This window comes from Chiloscyllium plagiosum, unplaced genomic scaffold (assembly GCF_037043375.1).
Source record: "Chiloscyllium plagiosum isolate Xiang-an unplaced genomic scaffold, Cpla_swu_hap1 HiC_scaffold_5, whole genome shotgun sequence".
Lineage (NCBI taxonomy): Eukaryota > Metazoa > Chordata > Chondrichthyes > Orectolobiformes > Hemiscylliidae > Chiloscyllium > Chiloscyllium plagiosum.
The window spans coordinates 68,628,339-68,649,663 of record NW_028270143.1 but is presented as its reverse complement, the minus strand read 5'-3'; the positions used below and the strand labels follow the sequence as shown (position 1 = coordinate 68,649,663).

Sequence of the window (21,325 nt, the reverse complement as noted above, 5' to 3'; positions counted from 1 at the left end):
CTATGAAAGCAACCACCCCAATACACACAAACGAAGTTGCATCAAGACACTATTCAAAAGGGCCACAACACACTGCAGCACACCAGAACTGCAAAAAGAGGAAGAGGAACACCTATACAAGGTATTCGCCAAAAACGGATATCCTCGCAATTTCATCAACAGATGCCTAAGGGAAAGACAACGGAACGAGGATATGCTGCAACCCAAAGGACTAGCCACACTACCATACATCAAGAACATCTCTGAAGTGACAGCCAGACTACTGCGACCACTAGGACTTATAACAGCACACAAACCAACAGCCACACTCAGACATGAAAGCAAATGGGAAGGATAGAAATGAAAGCAAATGGGAAGGATTTTTTGGGCTGCTCTTTTCGAATTAGCGTAGGACAGGGAAAACGGGTAGAACTACTGGGTAATAAGATACAACCTTTCACCCCTCCCGATGATCCTAAAGTAGTAAAAATTATAGAGGTAAAAGACTTGAAACAGACTATCGAAATAGAAACTGGGTATGGGGATGCAAATGCCTGGGTTGAATGGGTAAAGTATACTGTAAAATGTCTGAACAAAAGCAATTGCTATGCATGTGCCTCCGGTAGGTCAGTGGCCCAGGAGGTTGCCTTTCCGCCCGGAGCGAGACAGGAAGGGCATGAAATGTATGATAGCCCTGTATCAGGATGAGGCTGCATGGAATGATAGGAATTGTACCTCCCTATCTCTGATGTTCCCTCCCTTGGAGAAGAAAGATGCAAAAGTACCCCCCACATTTTCTGCCGCAGTTGGAAATCACACGTCGTGTGTGCGTAGACGAGGTACAAGTCGGTCTAGAGATTTGGGGGAGCTGAAACTATGTACAGAGATTAATAATGTTACCGAAACGGAGAAGGGAGGGAACTACTCAGCACTAAAGGTTCCCCGAGCAGATCTGTGGTGGTACTGTGGAGGCAAAATATTGAGACCCACGCTACCTCCGGATTGGAGAGGGATATGTCCAATTGTACTATTGGCGATTCCATTTACCCTGGCATTTGAGAAGGAAAAGATAGTAGGGAAAAAGGGAAGGGGTAAGAGATTACTGTTAGACACTTCTTTTGATGACAGGATTTATCTCGATTCGGTTGGAGTCCCTAGGGGAGTACCTGATGAATTCAAGGCTCGTAACCAGATTGCAGCAGGCTTTGAGTCAACTCTCTTTTGGTGGGTAACAATTAATAAAAATGTAGATTGGATAAATTGCATTTTCTATAATCAACAGCGATTTATAAATTATACAAGAGATGCGGTTAAAGGAATATCAGAACAGCTTGATGCGACAAGTAGGATGGCATGGGAAAACAGAATGGCCCTTGACATGATTTTAGCAGAAAAAGGGGATGTGTGTGTGATGTTAGGAGGAAGCTGTTGTACCTTTATTCCTAATAACACTGCACCTGATGGTTCAATTATTCGGGCCTTAAGGGGATTGACTACCTTAGCAGAGGAACTGGCTGAGAATTCAGGAGTAGACACATCTCTCACGGGATGGCTTGAATCATGGTTTGGAAAATGGAAGGGGGTGGTGGTTTCTATCCTTACTTCCCTGATAGTTTTTTTTAAATTAAACCCCCACAGTTAGGCGGTAGTGCTTATTTTTCCCCAGCACCCATGGTGTGTGTGTGTGGATGTGAGACACAGTAAGAGACACAAGGTGCACAAATCTATATTCAATTTCCACCACAAGGAAGATAGGAAAACACCCGAGTGGCCAGTGACAAGCACTGCCCTTCACATCAAATGGCAGTGCTGTGTGATCAAAACAGTGAAGAGGAGGGTAGGGACTAAATCAAAATAGAGTTGGAGGGAGAAATAATGCACTCCACTCCCTGCGGCGCCCACCTCTCCCTGAACAACTCCAGGATGTTGGTCGACACCGCGTGCTCCTTCTCCAAGGACACCCGGGCTCTAACGTAACCGCGGAAGGGGGCAGGCAGTCGGCCCTAACGACCCCCTCCACGGCCCGTTGCCTGATCCTGTTAATGGCCAGGCCCAAAAAGCCTACTGCACCTGGTATTCCCAGATGGTCTCCCATCCAAGTACTAACCAGGCCTGAGTCTGCTTAGCTTCCGAGATCAGATGAGATCGGGCGGTTTTTTTTTCAGACTAGTATGGCCGTAACTTCCCTGATAGATTTTTTTTCTTCTTTTTTTTCTACCCCCACACTACCACCTAAGTGCGGTAGTGCTTATGTTTTCCCCAGCACCCATGGTGTGTGTGTATACGTGTGAGACACAGTGAAAGGCACAAAGTGCACGAATCTTTATTCAAATTCCACCACAAGGAAGATAGGAAAACACCCGGGTGGCCAGTGACAAACACTGCCCTTCACATCAAAGGGCAGTGATGTGAGATCAAAAACATTGAAGGGGAGGGTAGGGACTAAATCAAAATAGAGTTGGAGGGAGAAATCTGCAGCCCCCACCTCTCCCTGAACAACTCCAGGGTGTTGGTCGACACCGCGTGCTCCTTCTCCAAGGACACCCGGGCTCTAACGTAACCGCTGAAGAGGGGCAGGCAGTCGGCCCTAACAACCCTCTCCATGGCCCGTTGCCTGATCCTGTTAATGGCCAGGTCCAAAAAGCCTACTGCACCTGGTATTCCCAGACGGTCTCCCATCCAAGTACTAACCAGGCCTGAGTCTGCTTAGCTTCCGAGATCAGGCGTTTTTTTTTCAGACTAGTATTGCCGTAACTTCCCTGATAGTAGTAGTCGGGGTATTGGTGGCCATTGGCTGTGGTATCATACCCTGTATATGAGCACTCACCCAAAGACTGATTGAAACAGCCTTGATGAAACAAATGCCCCTAAAAGGGAATCAGGCAGAGGAACTTTATCGACTAAATAATGAGGGGATGAGTGAGACCAAGATGGATGAAATCTCCGGAATGATGCTTGCAAATTTCGGGGGCGATGCTTAAAAGAAAAATTGCAGAAGATAACAAATGGTAATTAAAGAAAAAGGGGAAATTGTGGGATATGGGAAAAATAGTGTTACTTCTGCAATTCCATTTACTTATACAAAGTAAATGAACTCACACCAGTGTGTAATTGTTTTAGCCAAGAGCTGAGTCAACAAGAATGGAAACTGTGGAGAAAATAAATAATTGTTTTTGTATTAGCTAAAATTGTATGGCAGAATGAAACGTGACTGCAAAACAATGGTAGATATTACAGGCGAATAGATAAGATGCTGTGAGGAGAGGAAGTTAAGCTAGATACGCTTAAGCTAAGTTAAGCTATACCTACAAACAGTAGGTATAAACATCTGTTTCCCACTTTTACAGAAACACAGGAACAAACCCCAATTAAAAGGGTCATAAGGATCAGGGGAAGGTAAGATGGAGGGAGTAGATAATGGTGAAGGAAGAATATGCCTAACAATGATCTACAGCGGGATGAGGTCAAACGGCCTTGTGAGGCCAGAATTAAGCATTTTGTTACAGACAAGGCCGGATAAGGCAAGAGATAAACATGATAATGGGTGCCGGTCTTCGGGAAGTGGAAGATGTAAACAGGGGAGGAGCAATGTAAAACAAAAGAAACCAAATTATATAAATGTTGTGTATTAATTGAATTTGGGGTGTGTATGTCCCTTGCTTTATAGACACTGGACATCACACCCTCTTGCAAGAGTAAAATAAAGGACACTACTGATTCAGATTTTGTCTCGGACTGCAATTATTGAAGTGTGCGAGCTTTGTTTCTCACACAATGGAATCATTCTAGTAATTCTTTTCTGTATCCTGCCAATGCCATCAAATTTTCCAAAAATGTGATGTCCAGAGACGTCGTCGTCGACGTAAAATTATAACTTCTCCCCCTCTCCACAAATTGGTATTCGATCTGCTACTTTCAACATCTTCCGTTTTGATATCAACTTCTGACATCAAGTTTTTTTTGCTTCAGTCGATTTTAGACACTTTCAATTCTCATAAACCCTGTCGCTGTTCACCTATTTTGAAAAGTTCAAACTCTACAAGTTAAGCGGCTGTCGCGATAAATCTACATGATCTACAAAAAGCAGCGCGAAAGGTTCAAAACTATCAGTGCCCAACTCTTGAAATTAGACCGACACCTAACATCAGGCTGACACGTTCATAGCTCATCTTGAATTTTATGTTTTATAATCTTTCATTCTAATCGCAGGGGGACAGCTCCAATCCTTATGACTTCCGATTTTGAAATAAGGGAACAAGACTGAACTTATTAATTCGGAACCCATTCCAGGAACTGAGAATCCAGTGTTGGTACTGAGCACTTTATTTCCCTCTCTCCCTCCAACTTTAAACATTTTGTCCGTTAAACGGTTCTTCATTCAACAAAATGGCGGCCTTCGCATTCGAACTTCACTCCACGCGCCTGTTGACTGAGAGAGCGCGCTAGCTTGGACTCTACCAAGAAGGGATACACTGGCATCCGACACTTTATTAAAATTAAACAATTGGCATTTTGAATGGACGTTATAGTGTTTCACATTGTAACATATTTTTAGATTTATTATGAGTGCATTGACTACTTGTAGAGACGTTAAACAGTTATTAATCTTCGGATGATTTGGTAAAAGCGCTTGGACTACCCCTGCTGGATGGTGTTGAATGGATGCAGCATATAAATAGTAGGCGTGACGGAGGCACCTCTTGCCGAACGTCTGGTTGTTGGGAGGCAGTATTGGATGTAATTGAGGAACATGGCTGAAATGGTAAAAGCAACAGGCGGGAAATAACTCGCGATCAGTCTCCATGTTGACTAGGTGGTTGCCATAATATGTTAGTTAACTTTTAACAAGCTATTAGTCGAAAATCCTTAAAGCACGTGCCATGTTCTTGAGAGCCGCGGGAGACAGAGTGCCGTCTCTCGACGCCGTTAAATGGCGGTTTGGACTCGTGAATATTCTTGGGGTTCGCGACGATAAATTGTTGCGAGGCTGTTGGGGAGATTTTTTTTAATTTTGTACACATAGTCCCACCTCATTGACTTTAGGTTTTAGTTTAGCTTTGAAACTAGTTGTTCTTTAACTTTTGTAAATTCGTTACTTTTTTGTAACTTGTCCGGTTAGCCAATGCCACGTCCACCATAAACACGTCCATAAATTGATTTCTGGCCTTTGAGGAATATCCGGGGGCCGCCGACTCCATGTTTACAAATGTAACACCGTTCACACAACTGGATTTGTCCTGACCAAGGAAGAGGGTTGAGAATGGGAATGGGGAGTCCCAGATGACATAGATATTTGGTTTGTTTTACCCATCCACGTCGCTTTAAATCAAAGTGCGAATTCGTGCTGATAAAAGCTCCGCGTGGAGTCATTTTAGCTCACGAGAAGTCATTTGCCCCATCTCGACTCATCCAACAAGAACAGAAAACACCGTTACGTCTCGTTATTTCTTACTGAGTGAAAAGTAGAATTTTACACATCTGACGAAATGGAAGACTAAAATGAGATTGCATGTGATTTGGAAATTCTCACCACCTGCTATCCATGCTCAGCCTTTGATATATTGGACATAAGCCAAGCAATTTTGTTATCACCTTTGCATCAAAGATTATTATTAACTGACAGAAAAGAGTACGAATGAATTAGTTTGGCAAGATGTGATGAATGGAGTTTTGTAGCTGTCTGTGTTGGGGTGTCTACTTTTTATAGAATGCATCAGTGACTCAGATGGGGAGGGGGCATGTCTTGTAGATAAGTTTGCAGTTGACGCCGTGATAAGTAAGATAGCATATGGTGTAAACGACATGATTGTAGATAAAGATGGATTCAGTAGTTGGGCAAAAAGCTGGCAGCAAATGAGATGAGATATGGTGAAATTATTCACTTTAGTAGGAAGAATGAAAAAACAAAGTGTTACTTAAATGAGAGTGATTGTAGAATTCTGGTGTGCAAGTTCCAACATTAACATAAGATACAGCATGTAATCAAGAAGGCTAATGGGCTGTTGCCTTTTATTGCAAGAGGAATGGAACATTAAACAAAGATGCTACTTTTAAGTTATGTAGGGCATTAGTAAGAAAACATCTCATACTGTGTGCAGCTTTGGTTTTATTTAAGGAAGAAGGTAAATAAGTTGGAACTGGCAGGGAGGTTTATTACAACTGGAATGAATGAGTTGTCTTTTGAGGATGGTTTGAACAGGCTGGCTTGTTTAAAAGAGGGAGGTTAACTTGATTTGAAGTATTAATGATACTGTGAGCCCTTTTGACTACTTTTCTGTTGTTCTTGTAGTCATTTCTATACTTTCTGTAAAGCATAATCTTTCAGAGAAAACTATCTATTTCTTTCACAAATTTTTATGTTCTTTCGCCTGTCACTTATATTGTCCAGTTTGCAGTTATCTACTTTTCATGCCTCTTGACTCTTTTCTATATCCTAGTTGAAATTGGTGTAGCCATGGTGGTTCAGTGCTCAGCATGAGATGCCCCACAGCTCCAGGAACCCAGGTTCGATTCTAGCCTTTGGCGAGTGCCTTGGTGTAGTTTGTATATTCTCCCCGTGATCTCTTCTGAGTGCTGTGGCTTCTTTCCACAGTCCAAAGATGTGCAGGTTGGATGGATTGGCTATGCTAAATTGTGGGGAGAAAGTGAGGACTGCAGATGCTGTAGATCAGAGCCGATAATGTGTTGCTGATAAAGCGCAGCAGGTCAGGCAGCATCCAGGGAGCAGGAGAATCGACGTTTCGGGCATGAGCCCTTCCTTCGGAAGAAGGGCTCATGCCCGAAACGTCAATTCTCCTGCTCCTTGGATGCTGCCTGACCTGCGCTTTTCCAGCAACACATTATCGGCTATGCTAAATTGTGTCCAGGAATGTGTATGTCTGGTGGATTAGATACAGGAAATGTAGGATTACAGGGATAAGGTAGGACGTGGGTCTGAGTGGGATGCTGTCTGCAGGGTTGGTGTGGACTCTGACTGAATGACCTGCTTTCACACTGTAAGGATTCTATGATCGAATTAACAAAACATCTGTGTTGAAATAGGAATATGAAGTAGAACAGGCCACTAAAGTGTACCAGAGAGATGAGTGGAGCTGAAAATGTGTTGCTGGAAAAGCGCAGCAGGTCAGGCAGCATCCAAGGAGCAGGAGAATCAACGTTTCGGGCATGAGCCCTTCTTCAGGAATCAGATGAGTGGAGCTAACTGAACTGTAGTTTTAAAAGGTAATATATAGGGGGGAAGAAGTAGATGCAGAGAGGTTTAACGTTTATGTGGCTAAAATTTGTGATCTATTCAAGACTAGATAGTAGATAAGAGTTCAGGAGAGTTTGACAAGTGGGTACAGAGGTAAAATGTTGCAAGGCTGTGGAGAGTTTTAAAGATCGTGTAACTGATGGGGTGGGAGGGAGCGATGTTGAAATAGAATGCTTTTTGTTCAGTCTAAGGTCTTCTTCCCAAACTTTATTTTTCCTCATGAATCCATTTTGTTGCTTGAAAGTTGTGGAAACCCTGCCAGATCTGGGATTGTGGCAGGGACAAAGGCTGCTTAGTCCACAGGATATTTAAGAAAAATGTGACTAACTTCTGTTTAGGTAAACTGTCAATATTTAAAAGGGCTTTGTGGCTGTTAGCACTTGGTCAGAGTTTTATGGAAGTCATTGTTGTATTGGAGATTGTAACCCACTTTGGGAAGTTGCTGGGGAGAAAGGTGGCAGTGAGTGTGTGTTGGGCATTGAGATCGGATGTTGAAGAACAAATAAGACTTGATGTCACATGACCAGTATGGAAGTAGTTGAGAGAAATAACTTGTCTGTATGTATAAATGGAGCATTAATATGAGCATTGATGTAGGTGATGTCAGAGAACAAAATGGAAAGGACAGTTGTTGCAAATTTCCAGATTGATGCCAGAGCAAATTGAAAGAGTAAATAAGACTAGACAGTTGCATGTACAGTTCATAGTTTAGTATGGGAGAAATGAATTTTAATTCATGGGTTAATTTAATAACAACAATGCTGGCAAAAGAGGGAGCTGTATTGTTATTGAGGCTTTTGCCTAAATTGTGCCAAGGCCTGTGTTCAGGTGAATAGAGGATATTAAATATATTAAATGGTAAAAAGACAACTGTTTTAATGGAGTGAATTGTAGACTGTTGCTGAACAAAGGGATCTGGGTGTTCTTGTACGTGACCAGCAGAAAGTTGGAACAGTACGAGGAGGATGAAAATGAGTGGAGGAGCAATCTTGTTACAGCTGTACAATGTATTGGTGAGCCCATATCTAGAATACTGGAATTTTAAGGATACTTGCATTAGAAGCAGTTCAGACGGGGTTTACTATGCTTATTCATGAGATAAGGGGCCAGTTGTATAAAGAAATAATTGAGTACTGCTACATGCACAGTCTTGTTAGGAATGGAGTTCCAGGACTTTGTTCCAGCAATAATAAAGGAATGGCAAGATAGTTTTGAGTCAAGATGGTATGCAACTTGGTGGTGTTCCCAGGGAAAGACGAGATGAGACTTTCACCAGAGAATTTATGGCCTCTGACATGCTCTGTGGCTACACTATTTCTGTGGCTTCTCTAGTTTAATTTCTGGTCAGTGGTAGTCCACAGGCAAGCGGAGAGCTCAGTGGTAGAATTGGGTTTTATTGTCTCATGTACTAGAGTATGAAAGTACAGGAATAATGTGAAAAATGTAGCATGTCACCACACACAGCACTATCTTAGGTACAAAGTACCTGGTTACAAATTTTAGGTACAAAAAAAGAGAAATAAAGAAAACGCTAAAAATGCTACATTACGGTTATTTATAAATTAGGAAAATAAAGTTAAAAGATCAACATTACTGCCCTTCTATAACCTGCATTTGTTCCACACGGGGCTTTCCAGCACGTTAGGTTGACCCTACTAGACTTGCAAGCTGTTGACTGCCATCGATGACAGGCTGACTGCTTCAGGCCCCAGTCTGCTAGCAGCCCTGTTTGGTAATGTTGTAGAATGTCAGTGGATGATAGTCATAATTGGCACTTGTGTGGCATGAATGTTGCTACTTACGAGCTCAAACCAGATGTTGTCCAGGTCTTGCTGTGCAGGGGTATAGTCTGCTTCGGTATTTGAGAAGTCATAAATAGTGCTGACCATTGTGCAATCATAAACAGACATCACCATTTCTGACCTTATGGCTAGGAGGTTTGATTTGATTTATTGTCATGTACATAGTTCACTGAAACGTTTTGTATGTTCAATGCAGTCAGATCATTACCATACAAAGTGCATTTAGGTAATAGAATAGAATACAATGTTACAGTTGCAGAGTAGGCACACAGAGCAAGTTCAACAATTAAATTTAAAATTTGAGAGGTTCATTCAGAAGTCTAATAGCAGGGAAGAAGTTGTTCTTGAATCAATTGGTATGTTAATTAAGTTTTTGTACTTTCTGGCTGATGGAAGAAGTTTGGAAAAGATTCAAACTGTTGTGGGAAGTATAGATGGAGTCAGTGGATGGAAGGCTAGTTTGCATGATGGACTGGGCTACGTTCACAATTCTCCTGGACAGAGCAGTTTCCATGCCAAGCTATGATGCAACAAGATAGAATGTTTTCTATGGTGCATCTATGAAAATCTGTAAGAGTTGTTGTGGACATGCTGAATTTCCTTAGTTTTCTGAAGAAGTTGAAGCATTTTTGTGCTTTCTCGACTGTAGCATCAACATGGGTGGACCAGGATAGATTGTTGGTGTTCATCACTCCTATGAACCTGATACTCTCGATCATCTCCACTTCGGTGCTATTGGTGTAGATAGTGGTGTGCCCTACACAATGCTTCCTGAAATCAGTGACCAGCTGTTTCGTTTTCCTGATTGTTGAGGGAGAGGTTGTTGATGATGCAGGTGAAAATAGTTGGTCTGAGGATTCTACTGAGGGGCTCTTGTAGCACAGTACCATTGTCACTACTTCTGAGCCAGGAGGTCTTGAGTTCAAGTCTGACCTGCTCCAGAGATGTGAAGTAGCAACTCTGAATAAATTGTTGAGAAAATACGTAGTTTCTCAAGACTAACTAGCTCCTTTTCTATAACCTTTGATTGGAAGGTTTAAAAAAAGAGTATTTGTTCCTTTTGGTATCAAATAGAGCTCCATGATTTTGACAGTAAGATAAAATCATATGAGCATAAACTCCAATATGATTGAAGTTCAGGTTTATGCTAACGCAGTCATTCCAACAGATGGCAGTTTATTGACTGAAGTGTTTCAACCTGGCCTGTCGGATTGACATTTGTTTGCTATAATTGTTTCAGAAAAGTGCCATTACTAAAGTTTGCTGTCTTCTGGGACCTAAAAAAAAGATGAAGGGACAACCAGATCTGAATTCAATCCAGATAAATGTCAGGTGATGCTCTTGGGCAAAACAAAAAGGCAAGGGAGTACATGATGAACAGTAGGACCCTGGGAAGCATTGCACAACAGAGAGACCTTGATGTGTGTATTCGCCCTTCCCTTAAGATATCATGACAGGTGGATAAAGTGGTGAAGAAGGCACTTGGTATACTTGCCTTTATTAGCTGAGGCATTGAGTTTAAGAGCGGGGAGGTTATGTTTCAGTGTGTAAATCATTGCTTCGACCAACTAGAGTGTAGTTCTGGAATCCACTTTATAAGAGGAAGATGATAGAACTGTAGGTATTAGAGGAGAGTTACCAGAATATTGCTTGGTCTGGAGAGTTTATGAAGGGAGATTAGACAGACTGGTGCTGTTTTTCTTGAGAATGAGAGAGGACGTGATTGAGATGTATAAAACTGAGGTGCATAAAAAAGATAGACAAACTTTTAGCTGTTGGTGGAAGGTCAGTGACCGGAGGCTTAGATTTAAAATAAGGGACAGAAAGTTTAGAGGAGATGAGACAATTTTTTTTCACCGTTTTTGTTTCCTTGTAATATTTCTTTTACATTAGATTAGATTCCCTACAGTGTGGAAACAGGCCCTTTGGCCCAACAAGGCCACACCAACCCTCTGAAGAGTAACCCACCCAGACCCATTTCCCTCTGACTAATGCACCTAACACTATGGGCAATTTAACATGGCCAATTCACCTGGGCTGCACATCTTTAGACTGTGGGAGGAAACCCATGCAGATATGGGGAGTGAGTGAATACAGAAGAAAGAGGAATGAGACGGGATGAGCAAGTTGATACTTGGCCAGAACTTGTATCTGTACGTGTGAATCTGTGTTTCACATTGCTGTCCACATTTTGAAATGTTTACATTGGCTTCCTCCAAGGAAGTTGAAATCTGATTTATGTGCATTTCTGCACTGGGTCCTGCTTTTGAATATTTTTGCCATCTTGTTCATGTAAAATCTGATATGGAAGTTGTTAGGGGCACGTGGTTGTCAACTGCATAAATAGTTGAGTAGTTTGATTAGACGTGTAATCTCTCGAAGTGAACACAAGAAGACTAAGTAATTTACACAGAATAAGTAATGGAGCAAGAATGTGGCAACGTTGAATATACTATATGCAAGTGTGAAGTTTGCCACTTTGATAGGACTAATTGAAAAGCAGATTTCTTTGAAATTGTTGGGAAAAGTTACTATTTATGTGCAGGTTAGGGGCATTTCTTTTGTCTGCCTGTTCTGGATGTTTTAGCATATACATACTCTTCTTGGCCACGGTTATCCCTTCCGTGAAGTGGAGCTCATATCCGTATGATTCTTGGGCATCAGCATCTTCAGCTCCGGTGTCCTAGAGCCCAATCTCCAAATAAAGATTGGATGTTTAGGATCGAAGTTGTTCACATTTCAATCGGGGCTGCAAATCTTTCCAGCCTGCCCTAGAGAGCTGATGAGTGTATCCAAGCTCGAGATTGATAGAATTTTATTATGTGAAGGGAACTGAATTGTGGAAAAACTAAGTTTAGGTCAAAGATTGACCATGATCTAAACTCATTGATGTAACAGGCTTAAACACCTCAATGACACGTATACTCCTCTTCATTGTTATGCATAGCTCTTAATTGTTTCTGGTATCAGTTTTTGAAATTAGTGTCCTCATGGGATGCAGCAAAATGTATGAGGGCTTTTCCTAAGTGAGCAGGAAATGTGAAGCAAATAAATCCTTTTTTGTGGTGTAGTCCTGTAATTGTGACTTTGGTTGTATGGTTGTACTGTCTTATTTTTGTATATCACTTTAATGTGTGATATCGTCAATGTCAAGTCTTTACAGGTGCTGATTCTGTATAATGTAGCTGATTGTTGTTCTCTAGTGATCCTCTTGGCACCTATCTCAGCACTCTGGCTATTTTTCTTGCTGTTGTCTATATGTGCGTACCCACATTTCTGTTTGGTATCTCCTAATTGGTTTTAACTTCTGATTCATTTTATTTGGCAATATGCCCTTTGGATGTTATTTTTCCCATGTGAAGCTGCTGCAACAGCGGAATACCACAGGTCACTGTTAGGACATCAACTATTTAAAATCTGAATCAATGACTAGGATATATGGTATACTGACGATGCTAAGGTGGTAGGAATGTAGAGTTGTTAGGAGGAGGTTGAGTGTTTGCAAAGGAGTATAAGTAGGTTGAATGCGTGGGCAAAAAGTTGTCAGAGTATAATGAAAAGCAGTGAACTTGTCCACTTGGCAGGAAAGGTATAGTATTTCAAGAGAGATTGCAGAACTATGGTACAGAGGGATCTGGATGTCCTGATATAAATCTCTCAAATGTAGTAAGTACAGAAAGTAATTGGAAGGTAGATTCAAAATTGGAGGGTTTTTTTTGCAGGACAAAAAGAATGTAAAAGAAAATTTTACTGCAGCTTGGTGAGACTGCATCTGAGTACAGTTTTGGTCTTCTATTTGAAAAAGGTTAAAAATCACACAACACCAGGTTATAGTCCAACAGGTTTAATTGGAAGCACACTAGCTTTCGGAGCGACGCTCCTTCATCAGGTGATTCAGGAGCGTCGCTCCGAAAGCTAGTGTGCTTCCAATTAAACCTGTTGGACTATAACCTGGTGTTGTGATTTTTAACTTTGTACACCCCAGTCCAACACCGGCATCTCCGAATCATATTTGAAAAAAGATATGTTTGTTCAGGGAAGGTTCACTTGACTCTTTGGGATTATCTACTGAGGAAAGATTGGACAGACTGGACTTGTACCCACTGTAATTGAGAGATGGTCTTTATTGAAACATAAGACACTGTGGGTGATTGCATGGAGGTAGTTTTCTCTTTTGGGGAAGCTGGAACCTGAGGAGACAATCAAGAATAAGGGATCTTCCTTTTAAGCCTAAAATTTGAATTTTCTAACTGGTGATCTGTGGAATTCTCTTCCCTCACAAAATAGTGGAAAATGTTATTGGATTTATACAAGGCTGAGAGAGATTTTTTCATAGACCACAGAGTTGAGAGTGCAAAGATGATTTGAGACCGCAACCAAATGAGCCTTAATCCTACTGAATAGCAGAGTGGACTAGAAGTGTTGAATGGCTTAAAACTACTTAGAAGTAATTTCTTCTGTGTGTTATTACATGGGGATTGTGTATTTGAACAGATAGTCAATTGTTTTTGCTTTCCTACATAAACTATTTTGCTGCAAGGCCACCGATTTCAGATTAGCTGACTGGATAACGGGAGATAAATTTGCAATTCCTTTTGCTGGCTTTATCTTGGATATTTGTTATTTTCCTGCTACACATTTGTCAGTATTGAAACATTGGTGGATAATCTGGTATGAAATAGGGGAGAGCATTTTAATGTGGTCAACATGGATTTGCAAAGGAAAATTTTGACTAAAAGTTTGAGCCACAGGAATGTCTACATGGATTTTTCAGGTACTATTAAACTATTTTATTGGACAAATGAAGGAATAAGATATTAAATGGGATGGAACTGCATGGTAGAGCGATGCTGAAAGGCTAATATGAATCGTGACTTTTTTTGAGGTAATATTGTTACTGATTCCTTTTAAGGATGCTGGTGGAGAAGGGGCTAGGATGTAGAGTTAGCTATTGATTAGTGAACTTTGAAGAATAGAATGAATGGGTTATTTGCACTCAATTAGCTGCATCAGTAGGGATTTGACAGTTTGTGTAAACGATCTTGAGGGAAGACTCAGTGGTAGAAGCAACAGCCTACCTTTATAAACTGTCACTAATATTGAAAAACATCATGAGACATCTTAGAGTAGTATTGACAAGTGTTTATTCAGAGATAAATTTGATGGAATTTCTTAGATTAGAAGAAAAACTGAGATTTAGGAAGATGATTGTGCTTGATGTCTAGACAGCTGAACACACAATCACCATAGCTATGCTAAGCATCAAGAGCAATGCGAGTCTGGATGGTCTTGACTTTAATGCTAGGAGTGTAATCGGTTAGACTAATGAGTTAAAGATGTGAACTGACACATGGAAGTATGATCTTGCCATCACAAAACATGGTAGAGGGACGGGTAGGACTGGCAACTAAAGATTCCAGAGTGTAAAATCTTTAGGTGAGAGAGAGGATATAGAGGAGAGGTGGAATAACACTAATTAAGGAATGATGTTTACTGCAATAAGAAGTGATATTTTGGAAGCATGTTCAAATGAAGCTTTGTGGTAGAACTTAGTAATGTTAAAGTGGCTGTCACATTACTGGGAATGTATTATAGGCCACCCAAAATGTCAGCAGGAAATAATGAAGCAAATATGTAACCATTTCAGAGGTGTGTAACAATAATTATGGGGCAGTTATACTAGGGGATTTCAACTTTCCGAACGTAAATTCGTATAGTCGTAGTGTTAAGGGTTTAAAGGAAATGGATTCCTTGAAATGTATCCAAGGGAGTTTTTCTTTGTATCAATATATAGAAGGCCTAACAAGGGTTGTCTCAGTACTGGATTTGGTTCTGCGGAACAAAGCTGGACAAGTATTCTGTGTGGCAGTGGGGGAGCATTTTGGCGATAGCAAAACAGTATGATTCAGATTTATTCTAGACAGGGAGAAAGGTGGCCTGCAAAAGATGGCTTTGGATTGGGGGAAGATTTTATTATAATAAAGCAAGATCTGGCCATAGTTGACTGGGAACAGTTCCTTGTGGGTAACTGTACAGCAGTGCCATGGGGGAGGAGTGGGGAGGGTCTTCAAAAAAAAAGAGCCAGGGCGAATACAGGTCCAACGTATATACTTTAGGGGGGGAATATATGAGCAATAAGTTCAGGGAACCCTGGATGTCCAGGACAATTCAAGACTGGTTGAGGAAGGAAAGAAAGCTTTTAGCAAGTAAGAAGGGACCAATTTAACTGCAGTCCTGGAGGGATATAGGAAATGGTGAAGGGAACTTAAGCAATTGGAGCACAAAGGGGGCATGACAAAGGATTTGTGAATAAGATTAGAGAGACTGCTAAGATCTTTTTATAAATACATTAAAAATAACAGGTTAACCAGGGAAAGAATAGAGTAATAGAAAGTGAAGGCTGCAGATGCTGGAGATCAGAGTCAAGTGTGTGGTGCTGGGAAAACACAGCAGGTCCGGCAATATCCAAGGAGCAGGAGAATTGACATTTTGGGCATAAGCCCTTCATCTGGACTGGCTGTTGAAGGGCTTATGCCTGAAATGTTGATTCTCCTGCTCGTCTAATGTTGCCTGACCTGCTGTGCTTTTCCAGCACCGCACTCCGGGAAAGAATAGAGCCCATTAGGGACCAAGGGGGGGGGGTGCAACCTGTGAAGCCGCAAGAAATTGGAAGGGTGTTGAATTAATACTACTTTTTGTTCTTCACTATGGTAAAAGAATGTAGGTATGGAATTCAGGAAAAGGGACTGTGGGAAATGTGCACAATTTGACAGGAAATGGAAAGGTGTTGGTGGCTGGATGAATTGCATCCTAGACTGTTGTGGGCAGCGAGGCAGAAAACTGCACAGGCTCTGATCAAACTTTTAATTGCTCTCTGGCCACAGGGGAAGTGCCACTTGACTGGAGGACTGCTAATGTAGTTTGACATTTCAAGAAAGGTGATAGAGATGAACCAGGAGATTACAGACTGTGTCTCCTGTCAGTGGAAAGGGAGCTATTGGAAGACATTCTGAAGGAGAGAATGAACATCCATTTAGAAAAACATAGGTTAATTAGGGATAGTCAGCATGGCTCTTTCAGAGGGATGACATGCCGAACAAATTGTTAGAATTCTTTGAAAATATGATCAAGTGTGTGGGTGAGGGAAGTTCAGTTGATGTAGTTCATATGGATTTTATCAAACTTTTGACATGGGGAACGGGGAAGGTTAAAACACATTGCATTCAGGGAAACCTAGTGTGATGGACCAGAAATTAGCTACTTAATATGACAGGTTGGAGGTATAAGGCTGTCCAAATGAATAGGGTCTGGTGTCCAGCAGTGTATCACCAGACTCCGTACTGGGATTGTTTGTTATATACATAAATGACAGAGATGAAAATTGTGTATTTGGGGTGGGGAGGTGGGCGGTGTTAAGCAAATTTGTAGATGTCACTGATTGGCAGGATGGTTAATTGGTGAAGAAGGTGGTAGGTTATAGAAAAATATAGGTAGGGTTTGTCAGATGGCAGAACCATGGTATTTAACCCTTGTAAATGTGAAGTGATGCACTTTGGAAGAAGAAACCAGATGAGAGCATATTTAATGAATGGCAGGACACTGGGTAGCTCAGAGGACCAGAGCGATCTTGCTAATTCACAAATCCCTGAAATTGACAGAGCAAGTGAATAGGATAGTTAAGGAGGCATATGGGGTACTTGCTTTCTTCAGTCACAGCATACAGTGTAAGAGCAAGGATGTAATTTTGGAGTTGTACAGAACGTTGGTCAGGCCACAAGTGGAGTAATATGGTTACCTCACAACAAGAAGGATGTGAAAGCACTAGAGAAGCTTTAGAAGGAGTTCTTCAATGTTTCCAGGAATGGAGCAGTTGAGCTGTACGGTGAGACTAGATGACTTGGATTGTTTTCTTTCTAGCAGAGAAGGCTAAAAGGGGACATAATTGGGATTTTTAAGATTATGAAGGGTTTGGATAGGGTGAATAGGGAATGGCTGTTCCTCTTGATTGAGGGGTCCATCATGAGGGTGCATAGATTTAAGGTAACGGACAGGAGATTCAGAGAGGACTTGAGAAAAACTCTTGTCCACACAGTTGGTTATGGGAATCTGGAATGTTTTGCCTGGGAAGTAGTGGAGGCCGGAAGCTAAACCTTGAAATAATATTCAAGGATATGGGACATGTGTGCTTTTAGTGGTAGTTATTGTTGGTGCAGTCTCAGTTGGCTTAAAGGCATTTTCTGCGCTGTATGTCTGACTTCATGACCATGGGGTGGGATGAAGGAAATCTGGGATTCCCAAGAGGCCAGAATTGGAGCAGTGTAGAATTACTAGAGGGTTGGAGGATTGAACGATTTCACAAAAGTAATGTTGAAGGTATTGAAGGACTTGAACACTGATAATTTTTAAATTTAGGGTTGTGCTGAACATTGAACAAATAGAAAAAAAATATTAAGTGCTGGAGAAACTCAGCAGGTCTGGCAGCATCTCTGGAGAGAGAACAACAGAGTTATTGTTTCAAGTCCAGTACAACTCTTTGGAACTCATACTGCAAATTTGACCCTGAGCTTCTGATCTCCCATTGTTTTAATTGTGTCTCACTCCCTCTGACTTCTTTGCTTTCTGTGGTGTTTTAGTAAAGTTTAGTGGAAGGTGGAATAACAGCAATTTCCTTTTATATCAAGCTCTTAACAAATGCCTGGACTCAACATAAGCAAGCACTAATTTCAGGATATAATCTAAGCTCTCTTCAAATGTTGTTTATTCTGTTTTTTCCTATTATATCTTCCCAACCCATCATCTGTTTCATTACTTGCCCCATTACCATCTCTAAGTACCCATGTCTCGTAATCTCTCCAGCTGTTCATCCAACACGATGTCTTCGCATTTGGTTCTTAACCCCTTATGCTTTCCTGCTATCCAGTGCAATTTATACCTCCTACTCTACCCCACCCTCAAAACCTTGGTCCATGCCACTGCACTTGCTTAAAATCTATTACATCTCTAACTTTAACTCGTTCTGATGAATGAACAGTGGAAACACTGGGCTGAATTGTAAGGGTGTTTTTTTTTTGCTGAGTCTATGTTGCGTCATAATGTTTATCACAGTAGGGCCTAGTGGGTTTTCTTGTTTTACCTTGCCAAATTCTTCTTAAGTGCCTACCACTATGTAATGCCATGCCATGTGATTTCTGTTTCACCTTTCCATACACCATTCTTAGAACTCCCAGTGAAGAGCCCGGACAAACTCTTTCAGTCAGGAGTTACTCTGCACTGTTTCTGAAATTTGTCCCAGACTGTTATGTCAGTACCTTGCTTTGTGGTCAGTGATCTGGAGATCCTGCTGGATAGAATGGAGCTAAGCATGGCTTCCTCTTTTCATCGTTGACTTTCCTCTCATTACCATTCTTCTGGAATCCAAAGTGGGCTGTTTATTAATCATCTGCTGTTGTGAAATTTCCCTTATTTTGTGAACTTTGAGGTTTTCCAGGTGAGAATTTAACCTCCATGGGGAACTGCTTTTGAGTTTCTCCTGTAACATCTCCTTTAAGATTATTGATGTTCCATTTCAAATTGGTGAACTGAATAACCTACTGAATGCTATTTCCTTTCCTGTGACGAACCCTACATAGTCTGCCTGTTCTCTTTCGCAAGATTCTAAGTTTCTGCCTCTGTGTTGAATTTAGTTTCCTTGAAACCAAGCAAATGGTCTGCTAGAAACCTTTTCCGTTGAAACATAACCTTAAAATTATAAGTGTTTGGAAATTCATCTTTAGTTTCTCCTCACTTTTGTTTTGAGTTCTAAGCAGGAATTCTTCACTTGACTCCGACCTGAATGGTTGAGTCACACTTTTCATCACCTCATGTTTCTGAAATTGGAACTTGTGTTTCATTTTGAGTTTTCTCACAGCATGAGTTTTCGTTCATATGCGCGCACTCGTGATCTCCTTTCTTGAGTCTCCAATATCCAGCCAGTTCTTCAACAGTCCCATTCATTTTAGCTCCCAACCTCTTGTTAATTCAATTCACACAGCCCATAATCACCTTTTCAAAACTGTTTTAAGTCTGTGGTAATCCGATTTCTCTGTGCAAAGTCATTGACTTTAGGGGTGAAGATACATAATTTCTTTGAAGTTTGCTTCACATATAGAAGGTGGTTAAGGCATTTACAGCACTTGCCTTCATTGCTCAGACATTGAGTAGAGGAGTTGGTAAGTTATATTGATGTACAGAGTGTTGGTGAGGCCTTTTCTGGAGTACTGTTCGAGTTATAGCCGCCCTGTTGTTATAGGAAGACTATTATTAAACTGGAGAGGGTTCAGAAAAGATTTACCAGGGTGATTCAGAGAGTGGAGGGTTTGAGTTATGGGAGGAGACTGAATAGCGTGGACTTGTTTCGCTGGAGGGTAGTAGATTGAGGGTGACCTTATAGAAGTTTATAAAATCATGAGTGGTATAGATAAAGTGAATGGCAGGTGTTCTTCTCTCATCTTAAACTTTTTGCCCCTAGTCTTGAAATCCCCCACCCTCGGGGGAAAAAAGATTTTAAAAAGACATGAGGGGAAACGTCTTTACACAGTCATTAGTGTTTGGAATGAACTTCTTGGAAGTGGTGGATAATGGTTCAATGATGCAATATTTAAAAGACATTTAGATAAGTATGTGAATAAGGAATGTTTGGAGGCAAATGGGCCAAGCATGGGTAGGTAGGACTAGTTTAGTTTGGGGTTATGGTCTAATTGGCTGGTTGGACCGAATAGTCTGTTTGTGCTGTATGACTTTGACTCTAAAGCTGCCCATGTTGATTTCCCAGTACAGTGTAGCATACGTAAACCTGAAATTTTGTTTGTTTAAAAGTTGGAAAGTTCCAGTGAACCTGTTTTGAATTCCCTGGATCCAAACTTGGCCCCGAACTTTGTAATGATCAATGTTGGGGAGCTGTAAACAAAACTAAAAAAAAATTGCCAAACATTCCCTATACAAAGAAATTACCAAAAAGATTTAACTTTACATCTCATACTTTAACATAATCAGATTACATTTAAATTAGGCATCAGTTAAAAGGTTAAAATATGGTCAGTACAAACTATAAAATCACACATGATAGCACATAAATCAAGCCATCTTGTGATTACAAGTATTGGAAGCTCTCTTTGTACAAATATGTCACCGCAGGTAATCTGTCTTTCTAATTCTGCCTCTGGTGAATTAAATCTGTTTTCTCACTGAATAGATTTGGTCTTCCCATCACCTGAAACAGCAGCTCCACTCCCCAGTTTCTCTCCAGTAGGATCACAACAATCTTGATGGTACAGATTGCCAAGGGACTCATTTTTAGCTAGGTAAAAACAATGACTGCAGATGCTGGAAACCAGATTCTGGATCAATGGTGCTGGAAGAGACAGCAGTTCAGGCAGCATCGAGGAGCTGCTTTTGCCCGAAACGTCGATTTTGCTGAAGCTCCTTGATGCTGCCTGAACTGCTTTGCTCTTCCAGCACCATTGATCCAGAATCCACTCATTTTTAGCTGACTGCTTTAACAAGTTCTGTTAAACAGCCTGGTCTGCTTTGTCAAGTCTGGAACAGTAATAGAATTGTCCAATTCACGATCCCTATTCTAAACTAGTCCTTCACCTACTGTACATGCTGTGCTACACACCACAACTTAAATCACCCTCCTGTCTTACCCTACTGTAGCTTATTTTTCTCTTGCTACAGAGCGACCCCTACCTCTTGGTATTGCTTTCAGTTCAAGGGTGCAAGGTTACATGACCCATGTAATCCAAGAAGATTACAATTGATTTTATTATAATTGATGCAAACTCTCTAGTTTTTAAGTATTTTTATAATTACAGATTCCAGAAAATTGAGGTTTTCATCGCTGGCCAAGAAGCTGGTCAGTAGTTACCATACAAACCGTTACCTCTGAAGTTGCTATCACTGATCACATCACATCTTTAAAAATAATTCTTTTTTGAATTCCTGCTAAACTTTTTTTGTTGAAGTATATCTTATCCATTGTGCCAACAGCAAAAATGGCATCCTTTTTCTTTTGTTACTTATTCCAACTGCTCATAATCTTGTAAATTTCTACCTAATCTCCTATGTTCCAAGATGACCAATCACAGCTTCTCTAACATAATCTTGTAACTAAAATACTTCATTCTAGGGCCCATCATGTTCAATCTCTATTCTCAAGAAACTTCACATCCTCCCTAAAGCTTGATAGCCAGAACTAGATGCAGTATTGTGGATTAATTGAATCTTTATAAAGTTTTAGCATAAATCCTTTGCT

The 21,325-nt window shown here is 40.9% G+C and overlaps 1 pseudogene; it reads right to left on the bottom strand.

The window, feature by feature from the left end:
* Window positions 1–2,037: 2,037 nt before the first annotated feature.
* Window positions 2,038–2,162, bottom strand: LOC122550402 (5S ribosomal RNA; annotated as a pseudogene).
* Between the last annotated feature and the right edge of the window lie 19,163 nt (window positions 2,163–21,325).